The following is a 20,613-nucleotide window of genomic DNA, read 5'->3' as shown; positions in this document are numbered from 1 at the left end:
GTAAAGCGCTGCGGAATATGTGTGCGCTATATAAATAACTGGTAATAATAATAATAATACTATAAACATATACAGTGCAGCTGATTGGTTGCCATGGGTAACTTCTCCACTGGCTCCCTTCTCCACTTTTATCACTGCTTAGTACTGTACATCAGAGCCGTAACTAGGTGTGTGCCGATGGTGCCTTGTCCACAGCACACATGCACTGAAGGCGCATCATCAGCAGCACCCTCCGCCCGCGCGGCCGCAGCCACTGTCAGTACTACTCACTCACAGTACTTCAGCGCTGCTGCCCCCTGTCTCCCGCCGGCCACCGGAGCCCGTCTGTCTCCCGCCGGGACTCTGTGAGCGCCGCATTCACCCCCTCCCTCACTGCCGCGATCATTGGTCTCCTCCAAGTCCTGCCAGTGGCGCCTGCCTGCCTGCTACTGCCGTCTTTGCAGGGGACTCAGGAGCGCCACTGACAGCCTGCCATGGATGCCGTATCGCAGGTCACAGATGAAGGTGAGTATAACCCACTCTCTTTCTTTCTTTCTTTCTTTCTTTCTTTCTTTCTTTCTTTCTTTCTTTCTTTCTTTCTTTCTTTCTTTCTTTCTTTCTTTCTTTCTTTCTCTCTCTCTCTCTCTCTCATAAAAGGGGGACTGCCTGCCATTATGTGTAAAAAATGGGGACTGCCTGTCATAATGTGTAAAAAATGGGGACTGCCTGCCATAATGTGTAAGAAATGGGGACTGCCTGCCATAATGTGTAAGAAATGGGGACTGCCTGCCATAATGTGTAAAATAGGGGACTCTGCCTGCCTAATGAGTAAAAAAGGGGGATTGCCTGCCATATTGTGTGAAAAGGGGGACTGCCTGCCATAATGTGTAAAATAGGGGACTCTACCTGCCGTAATGTGTAAAAAGGGGGACTCTACCTGCCGTGCTGTGCAAAAGTGAGGTCTGCCTGCCGTAATGTATAAAAAGGAGCTATGCCTGCCGTAATTTGTAAAAAGGGGGACTCTACCTGCCGTGCTGTATAAAAGGGAGCTGTACCTGCCTAATGTGTAAAAGAGGGCTCTGCCTGCCGTGCCGTGTAAAAGGGGACTCTGCTTCCCGTGCTGTGTAAAAGGGAGCTCTACCTGCCTAATGTGTAAAAGAGGGCTCTGCCTGCCGTACCGTGTAAAAGAGGGCTCTGCCTGCCGTACCGTGTAAAAGGGGACCCGAGTAAGGAAAAAAATGTTGCATTACCCATTTGGAGCAAGAGAGAAGTAAACTAGATTTATTCACATTTAATAATAGGTGGTGGACAAAGGTTTTTTGGGGATATTTTATACAATTATATTCAGTTTTAAAATTTGAATTTAAAGTTATTTTATTTTACTATGTTTGGATAATGAACTGTTATATTTAATTAAAAGTCTAAGTTAAGACACAATTTCTGCCAGCTCTGAGCTGGTGTATAATTGCCGTCCTTCTACGGAGTGGGAAAGGCCCTGCATGACCAAGGATTTCCCCCGAAAATGGGACCTCTCTAAACCCTCATCTCCTTACAATAATATTGCACTGCAAAATGATATCTTTATACTGCACGGCTACACAAAATGAGGCTCACATCATTTCTAAACCCTACGGGGACTGACATCTCTTATGAAAATAAATAAATACAAAATTAAAATAGCTAAGGAAAGAATAGGGGCACAGTACAGTTTTTTTATATGTTTGCCTATTCACCCCCCCCCCCCATTCAAACTAAAAAGTAAAAATATACTTTACCTTAGCACCTGATTCCGAGATGTATGTAAACCCTACAGTATTTTTTACGGGATCCGGTCTGAAGATCGACACTGTCTAGGTCGACAATGTTTAGGTCGACCACTATAGGTCGACAGTCACTAGGTCGACATGGATGGAAGGTCGACAGGGTTTCTAGGTCGACATGTCTAAAGGTCGACATGAGGTTTTCACATTTTTTTTCTTTTTTTTAATTTTTTCATACTTAACGATCCACGTGGATCCCGAAGCATGGCTAGCGAAGCGAGTCATGCGAGGGGATGCGGTGCACTAATTTGGGATCCCGGTCACTCTACGAAGAAAACGACACCAAAAAAAAAAAAAAATCCTCATGTCGACCTTTAGACCTGTCGACCTAGCACATGTCGACCTAGAAACCCTGTCGACCTTCCATCCATGTCGACCTAGTGACTGTCGACCTGTAGTGGTCGACCTAAACATTGTCGACCTAGATACTGTCGATTTGATGAACCACACCCATTTTTTACATACATGTCCTATGTTTGTGGGACTACGCATGTGCAGAAGGAGTCCTGAGTGACCACGGGGGGTGGGGTGGGGGGGGGGGTAGGTTGGGGTTGTGGCATTGTTTCCATGTGTATTAACTACCGATGTGAACTATATAGTCCATATTGGTAGAAAACATAGTGCACCGAATGGAGTCACCTTGCGATATCGATGTGTAATCCTGCAGGATCGGCATCGCAAGGACAAAATATTGACTATGTCGAAGGTTCATGCCTCCTGGCAGATCGTACAGTCAATATCGGCCATAGCCTGAATCGCACTGTGTGTATCCGCCATTAATAAGCTGAACCTTACTAAGATGGATGATGATGTCACCGTCGTGATTGATGGTGATCTGATACTACATCATCTGGTACAACACTTGAATTGGAAATGCTGGCAGGAGATGTCTTTTTCCTTCAGATGCCCCATGCAGGTATTAGTATATTTTTACGCAGCAAAGATGCGACTGCTGTGCAAAACTGTCCATCTCCGAAACAGACTAAAATAAAATAAATAATAAAATAATAATAAATAATAATAATAAATTAATAAAATAAAAGTACTAAAATAAATAAATAAAATAAAAGTACTAAAATAAATAATTCCATTTGTTCGGTAAAGCAAAAAACAAAAACAAAAAAACCCCAACAACTATATATATATATAAAAACCAGCACTCACGATTCAGTTGAAAGCAGGAGGATTAGAGAAAAAAATGCAAAAACCAGCACTCACGATTCAGTTGAAAGCAGAAGATGATTTATTCTTCAATACAAATCCTAAAGGGCCACAGTTGTTGGATGTATCACTAATGGATTTGTATTGAAGAATAAATCCTCTTCTGCTTTCAACTGAATCGTGAGTGCTGGTTTTTACATTTTTTTCTCTATGGGAAAGTGAGTGATATTATAATACATTTTGACCTGGCACCACACTAATGCTTAAACGTTTTTCTTGGACTGAGTGCTGTCATTTTCTATGTATATACTGTGTATATATATATATATATATAATATATATATATTATTCCCCGCACAAAAAAAATATGCAGAGGGAAAATGCTAGCAATGAAAAGGTTACGCTTTGCTTTTTTCCTTTCAGTGTTATGACTCTATACTTTGTTTTATCTTCAGTGTTTTTCTACCCTGGAAGACAAATCACCTTGTGTGCTTTTCCAGCATTGCAGACATTCGTGTCTTGAGCTTGTTTACATTTACAAGTTCAACGATTAAAACAGAAACTGCAGCTATCGGTAAACTGCAACTGTCCTCAGATTAACATCTGCTAGGATCTGGACGTAGACGTTTTATAGTCTTGTAGAGATCAACATAATAACAAATCAATTCTGTATACTCTATAATTATGTTTTTATGAAGGAATGCAGCAGCCAACTTATCCAGGGCAGTATAGAGTTCAGCAATAGTCGCATTTAATCTCACATAGTTACAGTTTGAAAATAAAAGGTAGTTTGTGAATTGTAGAGAAAAAGTGCATCCTAATGATGAGATTTGTTCCAGATACTTTGCTTGTGCCAGAAAAAAAAAAATCCTGTGGGTTATATTTTATATAGATGGGATTTCAGGGAATGTGTAAACATTGTGATTGCTGGACCTCACCTACCGAGTGTCCAACTTTTTGGGGGTCAGTTTTATTTTAAATCATAATGTGTTATCTCTTCCCTGAGCATCTTTACCTTCTAAAATCTGTGCTGTTCAGATATGTAAACCACTCTCAAGTGTGTATTTCTCACATGATGAAGGGGGTGAAAGAAACCTGTGTTACGTGCGGCTTGACTATTGGATAGGAAAATGCATCGGTCTTTGCATTATATGGCAGTCATTGAGATGCCATCTCTATTGTAGGTCTATCACTGGGATGTGCTCTGTATTGCAAGTGATAACTAGTAAGCTCTCTGCACTTCATATCAATCACTAAAATGCTTTCTATTGTCAGGGTCTGTGTTTGTAGAGTACTTAGAGCTGGGGCCACAGGGTAGGACTGGCTTATACTAGAGTGAATGAAATAACTGTAGGAGGGTGAATGATACTTCTCTTCATCAGTATCACCTATATTAAATGTAGGAGAACTGAGTAAATGTAGGTTTAACTATGTATACTACCTGGCTGTGGTAGCTATACTTTAACAACCTAGAACAAATGAGTGATATGAGAACATAATGGATCAGTCTGTAACACACTATGGCGTCTAGTTACTAAGCCTTGGATGTAAATAAAGTGGATGGAAATAAAGTACAAGCTCCTAACTGTCATTTTTCAAACCCAGCCTGTGACATGGCAGCTAGGAACTGATTGGCTGGTACTTTAGCTCCGTCCACTTTTTCTCCATCCAAGGCTTAGTAAATAGACCCCTATGATATGTGCAACAGTAAGTAGCAGCTCTGAACACAGATGGTATATAGTGGAGGTGACCACACCAGAAAACACCAGGTACAGATGCTGGATCTCAGGAACTAGGAACCGCTTCTGGAGTCCTATGAGTCTTGTTGTACTGGCAATGGACAGGTGGCAGGAAGCAGTTTAAATAAGGAGACCTAGCACAGGATTGGCTGTGAAAGTCTTGAGCAATGTAAGGACCCTGTGGATGGCTCAAACTACTCAGCTAATTTCGGGCAAGATGATGGCACCCATGCTGCACCAGACTGCAGCTACAAGAGAATCCTGACAGAACTGGCCAGAAGACATGTGCCAGCCAGTAAATTGGCAGTGCCGGGTAGGGTAAGAGGATGTAAGTACCCAATTTGTGAAATCTATATTGTAAGTTGGTCATTAGGATGCTATATGTATTGCATGGTGGTCACAAGGGAGCTCTCTGATTTGCATGTTAGTCACTAGTATCATCTATGTGTTGCATGACAGTCATTAGAATTAACACATTAACTTACTGCTGATATATGTCCAGACACATTTGATGATAATGACATAATGCTGAGCTGTTTGGAAGCAGCGAGGTGAGGGACACAGGAACAAATATATGAACAAGGTAACTCACTGTAGAAATTTCCTGAAACAGGTGGTGTTACTGGAGCATGTTTTCCGGATAGCACTGGAGCAGAATGCTGAGAAGTAATGATGAGGATAACACTGGAGCTGAATGCTGTGTGCAATGCTGGGCAAGTTTACCAGATAACAATGAATCTGAATGCTGTGAGCAATACTGAGCAGGTTTGCCAGATAACCCTGGAACTGAATGCTGTGAGCAAAATTGAGCAGGTTTTCTGGGAGAGCCATACATTGGCAACACAGGAAGACCCAGAGCCCAAGGAACAGATGGCCTGATTCAGAGATGAACGCAAACCTGATTTTGATGTAGTTGAGCGATTATTGACTGAATTCGCATAGTTTATTTACAAAGTTATTGTAACGAGTAGTGGCATCAAAAACGCAGACATGGCTTGACTGTTTTCACATCTTGCAACTGTGATTCCCATATGCAGCTGCAATGGTTACGGGATCTTACTTCCTGCTGCCATGCTGTGTGATCATGCAGCTACAGATGTGACCTCTTAATCTTGCGTCCATCTACCATGTTGTGCGCCTTGCTACTGCCGTGTCGTTGCTTGCTGTTCTAAGTTGCAACATGTTGTAGTAAGTTGCATCATAATGTACTGAAGTGCTGGAAAATCTGGAGATTGTAGTATCACTTTCTGTCCACTAGATGTCTCTTTTCCTAAGATGCACTGCGCATACGTCAAATGGCCAATGAAGTTTCTGTAGCGCTGCCCGATGATTGGTTGACGGGACCTGTCATTCGGTACACAGTAGTACTGAGCAGCATGTTTTTCATGAATCCGGAGCTACAGTTGAAAGTGTAATAAAGGATTAAATAAAATGGTGTGTAAGTACTATATTTTTTAGAATACATATCTGTGGTGGTGCAAAGACGCATGCGCAGCTATTCATAAAGTGAGATTATTTAAAGTTAACTATTGTCAAAGTACTCTGCTCAACTCAATACATTTGCTCCGTACCTCCCCCACCCTTCACTTCTACGTTATGCCATTGAGCTGCATATAAACACGCACACGCAGTTCTCAATAAAACTTGTAGTCTGTCCTGTATACAGAATCCTTGCTTAACATGACATACTAAACAGGTACACAACAGTGGTGTAAGTGAACGCTTTACATAGCCATCACCCTGGGTTCGAATCCCAGGAGGAGCAGAGTCATTCTATAAATAATTATTATTTTATCTTCAATACAATATAATGTATTTTTTTTATTTATTTTAGTTTTGCACGTGTAACATTTGGTACAGTAGTAGTCAAGACACAAATTCTCCCTTTAATTCTATGCAATGCCATGGAGATGGATAAGCCGATAAACCACTATATACAATATAGTACATGGGTGGTCATTCCGAGTTGATCGCTCGTTATTTTTTCCCCGCAACGGAGCGATTAGTCGCTAATGCGCATGCGCAATGTCCGCAGTGCGACTGCGCCAAGTAAATTTGCTATTAAGTTAGGTATTTTACTCACGGCATTACAAGGTTTTTTCTTCGTTCTGGTGATTGTAATGTGATTGACAGGAAGTGGGTGTTTCTGGGCGGAAACAGGCCGTTTTATGGGAGTGTGTGAAAAAACGCTACCGTTTCTGGGAAAAACGCGGGAGTGGCTGGAGAAACGGGGGAGTGTCTGGGCGAACGCTGGGTGTGTTTGTGACGTCAAACCAGGAACGACAAGCACTGAACTGATCGCACTGGAAGAGTAAGTCTCGAGCTACTCAGAAACTGCAAAGAAAAATCTTTTCACAATATTGCGAATACTTCGTTCGCAATTCTGCTAAGCTAAGATTCACTCCCAGAGGGCGGCGGCTTAGCGTGTGCACTGCTGCGAAAAGCGGCTAGCGAGCGAACAACTCGGAATGAGGGCCATTGTTGATAGCAGCTTACTCAACAGGACACAGATAACTTTGGTTGTGCAAAGACGCAGGCACAGCTTTTTATATAGTGAAATCATTTCGAGTTCACTGTTATGCAACCTGGCTTGGTCGCTCATCAAAACTGTAGAACTACTGTAACTACAGATGTGTATTGTGACGCACTGCAAAAGAGTGCATCTACACATGCATTCACTTTGTGGTAGCATAGCTGCATCGGCGACGTCATGACCGCAACTCCACAACTCTTGAGTGTAATACAGCACGGCAACCAGGATGAGGATATATTCAAAACTGGAGGTCCTGATCCCTGATGAAGCACCCCTCGGGACGGGAGTAATGAGGATAAAAAGAGGGCCTATACAAGAGCCAGACAGAAGATCTGCTCACAGCTTGGCCAGGAGATATTAATAAGGTCTCTCCAAAGAAGATGGAGTGACCTGATGAGGTGGGGTCAACGGAGGCTAGTGAAGATCCGGGCCAAGCTTCGTGAGGTTACAGTAAGCTATTTATTTACAGTACTGTACTGTATTATAATACCATGTATTATTCCCAAAATGTCCTTCAAATTTTTAATTTTTTAAAATGTAAATAATAGTTATTTAACCTTTATGCGGTATCATTTTATTTACTAATCTGTATATTTGTTTATAAAATGAAACTGAAATGGGTTTAAATAGCTATTATTCAATCATTAAAAATAGATTTTTTTTTTTTAAATATTAGCCAGTTACTGTAAATGTATAAGGGCTACTGTACTCTATTGATAATAACCTGATCTGCGACGGAAGCTGTGTACTGTGGGGGTCATTCCGAGTTGATCGCTAGCTGACGTTGTTCGCAGCGCCGCGATCAGGCTAAAAATCGGCACTTCTGTGCATGCGTATGGTACGCAGTGCGCATGCGCGGCGTACTTTCACAACAAACAATGTATTTTCACACAAGGTCTAGCGACGCTTTTCAGTCGCACTGCTCGCCGCAGAGTGATTGACAGGAAGTGGGTGTTTCTGGGTGGTAACTGACCATTTTCAGGGAGTGTGTGTAAAAACGCAGGCGTGCCAGATACAAATGCAGGCGTGCCTGGGGAAACGTAGGCGTGGCTGGCCGAACGCTGGGCGTGTCCGTGACGTCAAAACAGGAACTAAACAGTCTGAAGTGATCGTAAGCCAGGAGTAGGTCTGGAGCTGCTCAGAAACTGCTCTAATTTTTTTTGGAGCAGTTCTGTGATCCTTTCGTTCGCACTTCTGCTAAGCTAAGATACACTCCCAGAGGGCGGCGGCTTATCGTTTGCACGGCTGCTAAAAGCAGCTAGCGAGCGAACAACTTGGAATGAGGGCCTGTATGCAGCCGTTGGGATTGGCAAAGCCACCAATTTGCATCTCAACACAAATCCTGATGGTTGCGACATTTGCATATTTTCGCACAGCTGCTGCATATACATTTGCAGCTGCGGGCTCGGCGGCGAGCTGTGCTCGCCACAGGTTCTATTCCTACTCTGTGGGTGTCGTGGACACCCACGAGTGGGAATAGTCCCTGTTAGTCGGCATGCCGACTGTTGGGATTGTGAAAGGACGGGAGTCCAGCGTCGGTATTGTGACTAGCAGTCTCCTGACCGCAGTTCACATAACTATATCCCCATGGCACAATGTATAATGAGGCTCACTCTTATCAGGCCTTAGGGGGACATTTACTAAGCAGTGATAAGAGTGGAGAAGTGAGCTAGTGCAGAAGTTGCCCCATCAACCAATCAGCAGCTTTGTATAATTGTATAGTATGCAAATTATACATGTTACTTCAGTGCTGATTGGTTGCCATTGGCACTTCTCCATTGGCTCACTTCTCTGCCCTTATCACTGCTTAGTAAATGTCCCCCTAAGGCCCAGATTATCAAGCCTTAGAGAGTGATATATTGCACAGTGATAAAGTACCAGCCAATCAGTTCCTAGCTGCCATGTTACAGATTGTGTTTGAAAAAATACAGTTGGGAGCTGATTGGTTGCTACTTTATCACCCTGCAATTTATCACTCACCAAAGCTTGATAAATCTGGGCCTGACTTTTGCCTTTTTACTCAGGTTAGCGTCCGAGTCACATACAGCTTCCAAATCCCGTGTCAGTGTCCAGTGTACTCATGCAATGTACTTTGGTTGCATCCCGGCCAGGGATGGGCCGGAGGAGATCCCAATGCACATGATGTCATCTTTGCATGCGCAGGTTGATGGCGCGGCGTGGCAGGGTCCAAAACTCACAAGTATAGTTATCGCACGTGTGGCCACTTTACTTATTACTGATAACCGGTATGGGCTCTTATCAAAGTATGCGTACTGGCAATTTAAATTGTTATAAAAGAATTATTATTGCTTCAATATGGAATCTTAATTTCCAGGTGTGTGTGTTTGTGTGGAGGGGAGGAATTCCTTAATAAATCTGCCCCTATGTGTCTCATTTATGTCTGCAGGAGACTGCGTGGCTGTTTCCATCTGTCTTAAATCTCCTTTTTGGCCAATTAACAAAAGACTGGAAGGTGCAAATTAGGATTTGTTAGGCAGCATGCATTATTTGTGCCAGCTGAATACTTCTAATTCCTTCTGCAATACCTGTGCTGGCCTGTACTGCCGAGTGCTTCGTAGAAGGATGTTTTTTTCATCCCTGCATAAGACTGGTGGTTCACAGAGTACACGTGACCTGGTGCTTTAAACACCTCAGCAGATAGAAGTGAAAGGACTGGAAAGTCTCCAGTTGTCTGGCCTTCTGGCTGCCAACTCGGAGTCTACTTCAGACAGCTAACAACTTCAAGCAAGCTGCCTGCTCTGTAATCACGTTGCGCACACAGACGTAAATTCCTATCTGCATATGTCTGCATTACATATGGTGTCTCTTGTCTTAATTATTTTAACACATTTCCAGCAGTTGCAGTTTACACTACATAGCTTCTCAGGAATTCAGTTCTGTGTACTTCGAGCACTAATAAGTAATGAGCCTAATACAGACTTGTACGCAATGCTGACAATAACGCAGCAGAGTGATAATCGACCGGTTTCGCATGTAGTGTAGCCGCGCAGCGCACACGCCAAGCTACCTTTGTGATGCTGCTCACAGTGAGGACCTTTCTGGGACCAATCCGGTCGAGGAAAGGGAAGTCAAGTACTACTGTGCTATGACCTGCTCCATGCTGGCCTTAAAAAAGGGCAGAAGAGGCGTAGATACGGTCATCTTCTCCACGGGTCTGAAGCTAGCTGGTTCACTTTGCTTCATTTGATTACAAAGGGTATTAACCCCCTACCAACCTACTCCCCCACACACATATGTTATCATTTGGACTGTACTTCTAAGATCTTTCATTTAGTTATGTTTAATGTCCTACTTAGCACCTGACCCAGTCGTCCCCCCCCCCCCCCCCCCAGAAAGCCTGGGCAGCAGAGGCGTATCTAGAGCGGAGGAAGCCCATGTGCAAGCTCCATCTGGGACCCCTTCTCTCTAGCCAGTAGCGCTGTAGAGCTCTGGGCACTAGGGTCCCTAGGGGCCCCTAGTGCTGTTCAAAGAGCCTAGAGGGCATGCGCAGAGCTCCGGGAAAATGGCTGAAAATTTCCCAGTGATTCCTGAAGTGCTGCTGCTGCGCCGCGGTACTCCGGAAGATGAGTATTAGAAATAATGGGTGCAGGGTGTGCAGTGTGGGCCCCCCTGGACACACTGCACCAATTATCAATACGCCAGTGCTGGGCAGGGTAATTAGTACTTGTCTTCCCTCCACTTCCACCTTCTCTTGGATCCATGCAGTGATGCAATCCACATACAGCTTACATCTACCGGTATGCTCCATCCTCTTCTAGCCAGGACATTTCTGTAATACACAGTTGTCCCTGCGATGTCATCGATTCCAGTTGTGATGACATGGTTGATGTAATACCCATGTGCAGCCTTTTGGTTGTGCATTCACTAGTGGCCACTCAGATCCCACTCCGGACCCCTTTGTGGAAATGTAGCCAATAGGCTACAATGTTTAATGCCACCTAATAATGGTGTTAACTATTGGGCACAAGCTCCGAAAAGTTACGCTTTCTGAAGCTTGAGGCATGCATGGATCACAGGGCTTATAAGCGCACCAACCAACCAGTACAAAAACAATAGATATATTATAAATATATTTTATTTTTTTATTTTTAAACCTGCAGCTTGGTTCCAACTGCATGGATCACAGGGCTTATAAGCGCACCAACCAATCAATACAAAAACAATAGCTATATTATATATATTTTATTTTTCTATTTTTAAACCTGCAGCTTGGTTCCAACTGCATGGATCACAGGGCTTATAAGCTCACCAACCAACCAGTACAAAAACCATTATATATATTAAATTTTTCTATTTTTACACCTGCAGTTATTTTCCAATTGCTTGGATCACAGGGCGTATATATGTGCACCAACCATCCAGTACAAAAACAATAGATGTATATTTTTTATTTTTTTATTTTAAAACTTGCAGCTCGGTTCGAACAGCTTATAGATGCACATGAAAAAAATGCACTTGAGTAAAGTACAGCCAATACAGCAGAGTACAGTTCAACACACAGCACCGTGCAGCATTTCCTTATATACACAGTCACCATACTGCAAAGCCACAATTAGTCTGGAGTCTCTGGATGGACACAGCAGAGTATAGCGCAGTGTGCCCCTATATACACTGTCAGTATACTAAACAGCCACTTAGTGAAGTCTGGACATACTGTAGCACAGCCTAAACAGCAGAGTTTAGTGCAGCATGCAGTGTGCCCCTATATACACTCACTGTTACTAACTATACTGCTACCACTTTGTGAAGTCTGGAGTCTGGAGACGAGCGTCTCGGATTCCAAGTAATCCGAACCGCTCGTCTCTAGTAATATATACTTACTTATACTAAACTCATACATATTTGTTTTCCATTTTCCATCCATTAAGTAATGTAGAGAATTTTTTATTTTAAAAATTACTATTTACTTTTTTAAACTAAAAGTGTGTAGTGCGTCTACTTAACTGCCATTTTTTTTTTAACTAGCTGTGTTATTAGCTGTAACTTTTTTTGGCCATTTTCAAACATGTGTAATAATGATGGGATTGTCAAGTAGAATATAATACAGCATCCAGTGCATTATAATGCAATTCAGTGATTCGCTCATTAAGAAACACTATGCAATGGGTGAACCAATTATGTTGTACCTAGAGGTGACCTGATCCTTACATTCATCATCGTTGTACCTGTAGTGAGTGTCTATATTCAGCGGGTGGGGTATATTTGGCCGACAGTTATGTCAACATGCACTAGGTCAACTTGAGCATGTTGACATGGTTGCAATATGATAGCAGTCATCATTATCAGTGCACACTTGCAAAAGTCCTGTTCTTGGTGCAAAAGCTGCATCTGAATATAAGGGTATGTACACTAATGTAAAACTCTACATAGCCCACCATTAAGTCAATATCCTCCTCAACGTGCCATTAGTAAGACACATTGCAGCCAGATATGACCCTTCAGTTGCAAGTGGCGATGCGATTGTTACTCTGTAGGACCCTGGATCACCCATAGTTGCGTGCACTCGGTTCCGTAAGGTGCATACAGATGAGTCCACATTTATCTTGACCTTTAATAGGATTAACTGAGACCAGGGGTGGATTGGGATACAAAACCAGTCCTAAATAGGGGGCGGGGTCAGTGCAGCGGAGAGCGGATATGGATTGACGTATTGATGGGGTGTGGCAAAATATGGAGAGGCATGGCCACCCCCTTAAAAAAAATTACTATTCATCTAACCCCCTCTGCAGCTAACACGGCCCACTACTGTATGTGCAAGGGGGCATTGCTGTAACTAGGCATTTTAGCACTGTGTGCAAGAAACAGCATTGGCGCCCCCCTCACGTAAAGCACGGGCAGTGCGTGCCATAGGAGCGCACAAAATTTTTAGGGACGTGGCTTCATGGGGAAGGGTTGTGGCCACAAAATAATACCAATTCATACTAAGGTGCACAGTAGTCTCCATTATTCAAATTACGCCGCACAGTAGCACCACTACACCAGGTAGAGCCCCTTCTACACATTGCGACAGACAGCGTCCCCTTTTTACACATTACGGCAGCCAGTCCCCCTTTTTACACATTACGGCAGCCAGCGTCCCCCTTTTTTACACATTACGGCAGACAGCGTCCCCCTTTTTACACATTACGGCAGACAGCGTACCCTTTTTACACATTACGGCAGACAGCGTCCCCCTTTTTACACATTACGTCAGACAAGTCCCCTTTTTACACATTACGGCAGACAGCGTCCCCCTCTCTACACATTGCGGAAGACAGCGTCCCCTTTTTTTACACATTACAGCAGACAGCGTCCCCCTTTTTACACATTACGGCAGACAGCGGCCCCCTTTTTACACATTCCGGCAGACAGCATCCCCCTTTTTACACATTACGGCAGACAGCATCCCCCTTTTACACATTACGGCGACAGCGTCCCCTTTTTACACATTACGGCAGACAGCGTCCCCCTTTTTACACATTACGGCAGACAACGTCCCCCTCTCTACACATTACGGCAGACAGCGTCCCCCTTTTTACAAATTACGGCAGACAGCGTCCCCTTTTTACACATTACGGCAGACAGCGTCCCCCTTTTACACATTACGGTAGACAGCGTACCCCTTTGTGTGAGGAAGGTAGGGCTGTGTGTGGGGATCTGAGTGAGGAGCTGTGTATTTACCTTTAGTTGGATGGCTGTGGCTGGGGGCGGTTCCTCCATGGTGGCCAGTTCCTTTTGAAAGTGGCTGCAGGAGACAGAGATGGCAATTTGGTGGCCCTGCCTTCCTGCGATGCGCAGATCCTGGGTGCAGCAAGTCCCCAGCGCCACTCATCAACACGTCCATGGAAGCAGGGCGCACCTGCGCCTCCGGCTGCGCAACGCGCAAAGTTCCCACCACGCCGGCAATCTGAGAGTCGCAGCAAAAGCTGCTGAGGCAGTAGAATTAGAAGGTGAAGAGGAAGATCACAGTCAGCAGGAGGGAGACTCTGGGCTGAGCCCTCAGTGCCCCCAGGTGCCCGGCAGTGATCCGAGGCATTAGGATGTCACATCCCATGAGTGGGTCCGGGGACCAGGAGGTATGCAGGGGGCAGACATGGCACACCGGTGTCCTGGCCACGGAACTTTAGCTGACCCTGTGTCTCCCTCTCTCCCACTGCTTTCACTGTGCGGTGATCATCCAAGGTGCTGTCCCGCAACTCGTACTGTGATACATCAGCATCATGTGCGGCTGCAGCAGCAGGGCAGGATCCTCCTCCAGGCTGTATGGGGAGAAGCCAGCATTATGGTAATCTGCAGGGTCCAGAGAGGGAGGGGGGGGGGGGTCACACAGGTGTCCGGCACTGACAGCAGGATGCAAATCCTGCCCCACACATGGGCTCACACTCACTACTATAACTACTAGTGCTCTCATGCCGGGAGGTAGCGCGGCACTTTACAGACTTAAGCTTCTGCGCATGCGCGGTCTCCCGATCGCTGCAGCCGGCCCAGCACAGGGCAGTGAAGGTCACTGAGGGGACGTCGGGACCGGCTAACCGGAAACTGATCCGGAGTCCCGGCGTCCCAATCCGCCCCTGACTGAGACTGGCCAGTCGGACTTAATCCCCTGCTGTATTGTTCTCTGTATTGTATTGCAGCTGAGAACAATAGATGAAGGGTTTATGCTAATAAATCATGTTGTGCCTAGGCGCAGCAAACTAGTTAAGATAACCGTGGACCCATCTGTAGTTACATATTATGCTAAACATATCTGCCAATTTGTATTTAATTCTGCATTAGCCCTAGCCCTAGGGCCTTTAGTAGAAGAAAGGTAAAGGAGAGCGCTGGAAAGATCTGTATTGTATATTGAATTTACCATTGTGTTTTTATATGAGAATAAAAGGTCAATTTTAACGTGCTAGCTGTAAAACTACATTGCGGAAGTGAAATCAGTTTAAATGTATTTTAAGCTCTGAGGCTAAAAATAACAATAACATCAAAAGAGTACAGGAATGATATTTTTATTCTCATCTCCCATTGCGTCTGTCACGGAAGCCAGGTCTCGTTTTGAAGAACCAATAACATGAGAAGCCACAGGGTCTAGACTTGGGAGGGTACTCTTATATAAAGAGCATTTTACTGCTGGAGACCCAGCCAGCACCAGCTCATGGTAGAACCATTTCCTTTGCTCACACCAAAATCTATTTTAATGCACTGTTTTTGAATTTTTCATTATATTGCAAGTTACTGCTTTGGAAATGTCAACCTCGGATCACAGCGCTGGATATTTTGAGCCAGCTGTTAAAATAACGCAGACTTGTAAATATTTTATACAGAGAATGTTACTATTTTAATATAAAATATTACAAAGCGCAGTTACCATTATTAGCTTGGCTGGGATTGATCAGAATTTCCCTGCATTATAAAGGCTTACTAATGATGACGGTGTTTCAAACTTATTTAAAAACAGAATGTTATAGATTTCAGGGGCGTTTTCATAAAACAGTGTAAGTAGAACATATAGGGGTATATTCAATTAGGGTCGAAAGCTGCCGTCTGTCGAAAAGACGGCAGTTTTCGACTTTTTAAGGTCGAATCGTGATTTGACCTATTCAGTCCCCGCTATTTTTATTCGACAAGTCAGGGAATTCGACTTGTCGAATAGTACATGATACGGCTATATAGCTGCCGATTCATGTACTTTTGAGGATTTGGCCCCGTTTCCGACCATCTCAGTCCGACATAAAAAAATGTCGGACTGAGATGAGGGACCTTAGAGGAGGAGAGGGGGGAGAGCCGCCGGCAGACAGGGGAGAGCAGCACTACAGCACAGCGCTGCAGGAGGATGTGTCACAGCCGCGCCGCTCACAGCAGCGTCCACCCGACTCCAGCAAGTGAGGTCACGCTTTCTGGAGCCGGGTGGACACTGCCGTGAGGTCTGGCGGCTGTGAGACATCCTTCTGCAGCGCTGCTGTAGCGTTGCTCTCCTCCATCTGCCCGCAACTGTCCCCGCTGGTCTCCCGCCTCTCCTCCGCTCACATGGTCTCATCTCAATTCAACTTTTTTAAAGTCGAATTGAGATGGGATTTAATAGGGGTTGTCGGATCCATTCCAACAAATGCATGTCGGAATGGATCTGACCCTAATTGAATATACCCCATAGCAGCCAATCTGATGTTTTTACTAGTAATATTTCATTGAAAGGTAGAAGGGCACATTACTGTTCTATACCATAAACATGGTCATATAATTTCATAAAAATTATTTCAGCATGGTTGGCATGGTGGTCACTGTTATTGGCTCATAGCATTAAGATATTGGGTTGATTCTGGTGTGACCATCCTTTGCCTTCAAAACAACATCAATATTTCTGTACACTTGCACAGTCTTTGAAGGAACTAGGCAGAGAGGTTGTTCCAAACATCTTGGAGAACTAACTACAGCTCTTCTGTGGCTGTAGGCTTGCTCTTCATGTAATCAAAGACAGACTTGATGATGTTGAGATCAGGGCTCTGTGAGGGCCATCTCATCACTTTCAGTACTCCTTGTTCTTCTTTACACTGAATATAGGTCTTAAAGACATTGGCTGCATGTTTGGGCTCGTTGTCCTGCTGCAGAATAAATTTGGTGCCAATCAGATGCCTCCCTGATGGTACTGCATGATAGATAACAGAAAAGAATTAGCAACACTTACAGGACATTATAACAATTTCAGGACATTAACAGTTGCATGGCATGGGGATACAACAGAAAAGATGACCCTGCACATAAGACCTTACCATCTGAAAGAGGCAGAGGAAATTAAAATAAAATGTGTTTGAAATCTGGGAGATAGCTGATGTCAAAGGGTGAGTGTGAATTGTATGTTTTGGGAGAGAAAAAAAAGTGTGGACATGAACAGTGAATCTCAAACATGATCAGTGACCTGAAAATGGAAAACTTGCATCTTGAACCACAAATATTGAATTGGGGTATGTTGGCAACTGTACTGCAAACATCTTCATGGCCATCTAACCAGTGAAATTCTTATAAGGTTCAAACTGGTCTGAGATAGGAAGAGAGAAATAGATGACTCGCAAAGTACAGGTAACTTTAATTGCAACACTTAAGATGCCATAGCAGATATTGGAAAATGGGCCCTACAATCCCCAATACAGATCTTCTCAAAATGGAAAGATGAATGCCATTAGCCCATATGGACCTGAAAAGAACCAATAACAGGTTGCAAAGGTAACAATTCCATAAGTAACCCTAACCCCTCCCCGCTCGTAGCCTAACCCTAACCATCTGTTGCCACAGCCTAACCCTAACCTTTTGCTTCATGCAGATGTCAGTATGTTTAAAGTCAACCAAACTAACTGTCAACATTGTGTTGAATTTTGAATGTTGACAATGTAGATGATGAACATTGGGGGTAATTCAGAGTTGAACGCAGCAGGAAATTTGTTAGCAGTTGGGCAAAACCACGTGCACTGCAGGTGTGGCAGATATAACATTTGCAGAGAGAGTTGGATCTGGGTGATTTATATTGTTTCTGTGCAGGGTAAATACTGGCTGCTTTATTTTTACACTGCAATTTAGATTTCAGTTTGAACACACCCCACAAAATCTAACTCTCATTATATCTGCCCCCCCCCCCCCCCCCCCCCCCTGCAGTGCACATGGTTTTGCCCAACCGCTAACAAATTTGTTGCTGGGATCAACTCTGAATCAGGCCCATTATGGCTACATCCCCAATGGAGAAACAGAGAAACAAAAGTCTCCCATAGTAATTGTACAGCTATCAGTGAAACACAATGGCTCCAGGCGGAGAACTGGTCTAGGAAATGGGAAGTTAGTCCTGTGGTTCTTTAAATAATAGCTTAGAAAAGGAGTAAATCTGAAGAGGCCAACACTGAGGTGCAAGGGTGGCAACGCTAGAAGATCATTCATTTGTAAGAAGCAGCTGTTATCAAGCGTCTGAAACAGGCATCCCATCTCCATCCACCTGATCCAAACAAGGGTAAGGTTTGGCCAACAGTCCCACCACACAGGCCCACCGCACTCACATGGCACTGCCAGGAGGTGTCCCCAGTTTTAGGCGGTCGAATTGGTGGCTGCCTAGTTGTCACTCAGAAGTGTCCATTTCATTGAAAGAGTGATCTGTCAACGGACAGTCAGATCCATCCGCACTTTCAGTCGCAGTTCCTGTGCGGATGCATGGTGCAGTGCATTTGCAGTCTGCAATCCACGAACAGTTTGCAGATATCCGCTCAATTCATCAGCATTTGCATCCAACTCCAAATCAGCCCCCTGGTGCACAAAAGGAAAAGAAAGTATATATACATACATATATATACACACCATATGATAGATGCGGCACTCTGGATACAGTCATGGGGACACAAATTCCAAGTGCCCAGAACATGAACTTGTAATGATTTTAAGTAACATCCCACCTGCATTTTGTTTTCTTACCAGAATAATATTATATTTATAAGTACATGTTCTCTAGCTCCTGAATCATCACTCACACATTTTTACGATGCAGACTGTTTACCATTTACTATCTCTTCTTTGCACAATAAATTGCTTGCAGACATATTTGTAAGGTAACACTCCTACTGTCTCAGTGATGAGATTTCCCACCATCCAACAACATGGTAAATCAGTCATTCCCCAGGGCTACAAACTAGTTCTAACTCAATGCTCACACGCTATCCATGGCTCTGTCTCAAGCCAGCAGGGTCAGTTCCTAAACGTGTATACGTTGTACAATATATTGCAGTATTTTCTTTTTGCAGTACACAGTATATAGGGGCTAATTCAAACCTGAATGCTGCTGTGCGTTTTCGCACAGCGGGCGATCGGGTCTGAACATCACATGCGTATGCACCACAATGAGCAGGCGTGATGGTCCGCAGCAATGGGGAGCGCCGGGAAGCGCCGGGATGTTGCGAAAAATCCGATCGCATTGGGGATCGCAAGAAGATTGACAGGAAGAGGGCGATTGTGGGGGGCAACTGACCGTTTTCAGGGAGTGTCCGGAAAAATGAAGGAGGGACCTGGCGTTTTGTGGGAGGATTTGTGACATCAGGGCCGGCCCCGATCATCGCAGCGGCTGAGTAAGTCCAGGGCCGGTGCAAGGTAAATTGGCACCCTAGGCAAAACTTATGCCCCCCCCCCCCCCCCCCACACACACACACATACACACACACACACACACCCATTGATAGAAAGGTGTGGAGGTGATAGATCTGTGTCAGGGTTCAGTTCCACCGCAACATGCTGGCGCTGCACCGTGACCTGTGATTGGCCGTCTGGTGGGCTTTTTCCTGTGCACAGTGCGGGACCTCCCGCAACTGCTGTCGCTGTGATTGGTCGGTGGATGTGGGGGCATGTGGGAGAGCAGTGGTATATCTGCAGGGTGCAGTATGTACAATGGGCGCTGCTGCTGCTGACTTGGCTTCCAGCTGCGTAGCAGGGAACCATCGTGGGTAGTGTGTACCGGACCTGCCCCCTGGGGGATGGCGGCCGGCGGCCGAGGGCCTCCCGGATCAGTACGTGGGTGGCCAAGTGCTCTGGTCTGGCATTACTACATCTGAGACAAGCGAAGTCACAGTGATGAGTATCGCTCAGGGATTTTGTCCCTCCTGCAGAGGCATGGCTGCCAAACCACGCTGGACGCTGCCTGTGGCACAGGGTGAGCTCAGTGGGTAAGTGTGACTTGTACCAGAGAGAGAGGACTGCTTCCCCGTCACTGCTACAGTAGTGTCTGTTATTCACATTACGCCGCACAGTAGTGTCCAATATTTACATCACGCAACACAGTAGTATCCGTTGCTCACATTAAGCTACACACTAGAGCCCCTTGTACACATTATGCCACACCGTAGGGCCCCTTACACATTATCCCAGCTCCACTCCCAACCCCCTCTTCCCTCCAGTGAACTGAAAAATAAAGCTGGAAACATGAGTGCTTGTAATCTAGCATGATGAGAACAAGCAAGGGGACTGGCAGACCTAGAGTTATAGAAAGGAAGATCCTGAATGTAAAAAGTGATGGGCAGGGGAGGGGTTGGGGTTGTAACACCACACCTGCTATGCCTCAGCAGGAGAATGAGACAGGCCAGAAGAGCTTACAATCTAGCCCAGTGGGGACAAGCTAAAGACCTGAAGGGGACTGGGGGACAAAGAACTGGAATGCAGGAATATAAACCAGTAAAGAGGGAGGGAGGATATTACACATCAACTTTACCCTCGGCCTTTAGCGAGTAGTTTGCCGAATTTGTGGCACCCTACTAAAAGAAGAACCATCTGCTTCTGCATATTATTGTTATATATTTTATGATGTGTGCCTTATTGGTTATAATAGTATATTTGTGTTGTTAGTAAATTATGTATTGTGTTCCTTATGACATTGGTG

This window comes from Pseudophryne corroboree, chromosome 12 (assembly GCF_028390025.1).
Source record: "Pseudophryne corroboree isolate aPseCor3 chromosome 12, aPseCor3.hap2, whole genome shotgun sequence".
Taxonomy (NCBI): domain Eukaryota; kingdom Metazoa; phylum Chordata; class Amphibia; order Anura; family Myobatrachidae; genus Pseudophryne; species Pseudophryne corroboree.
The sequence above is the reverse complement of the archived record's forward strand: the minus strand, read 5'-3'. Positions refer to the sequence as shown.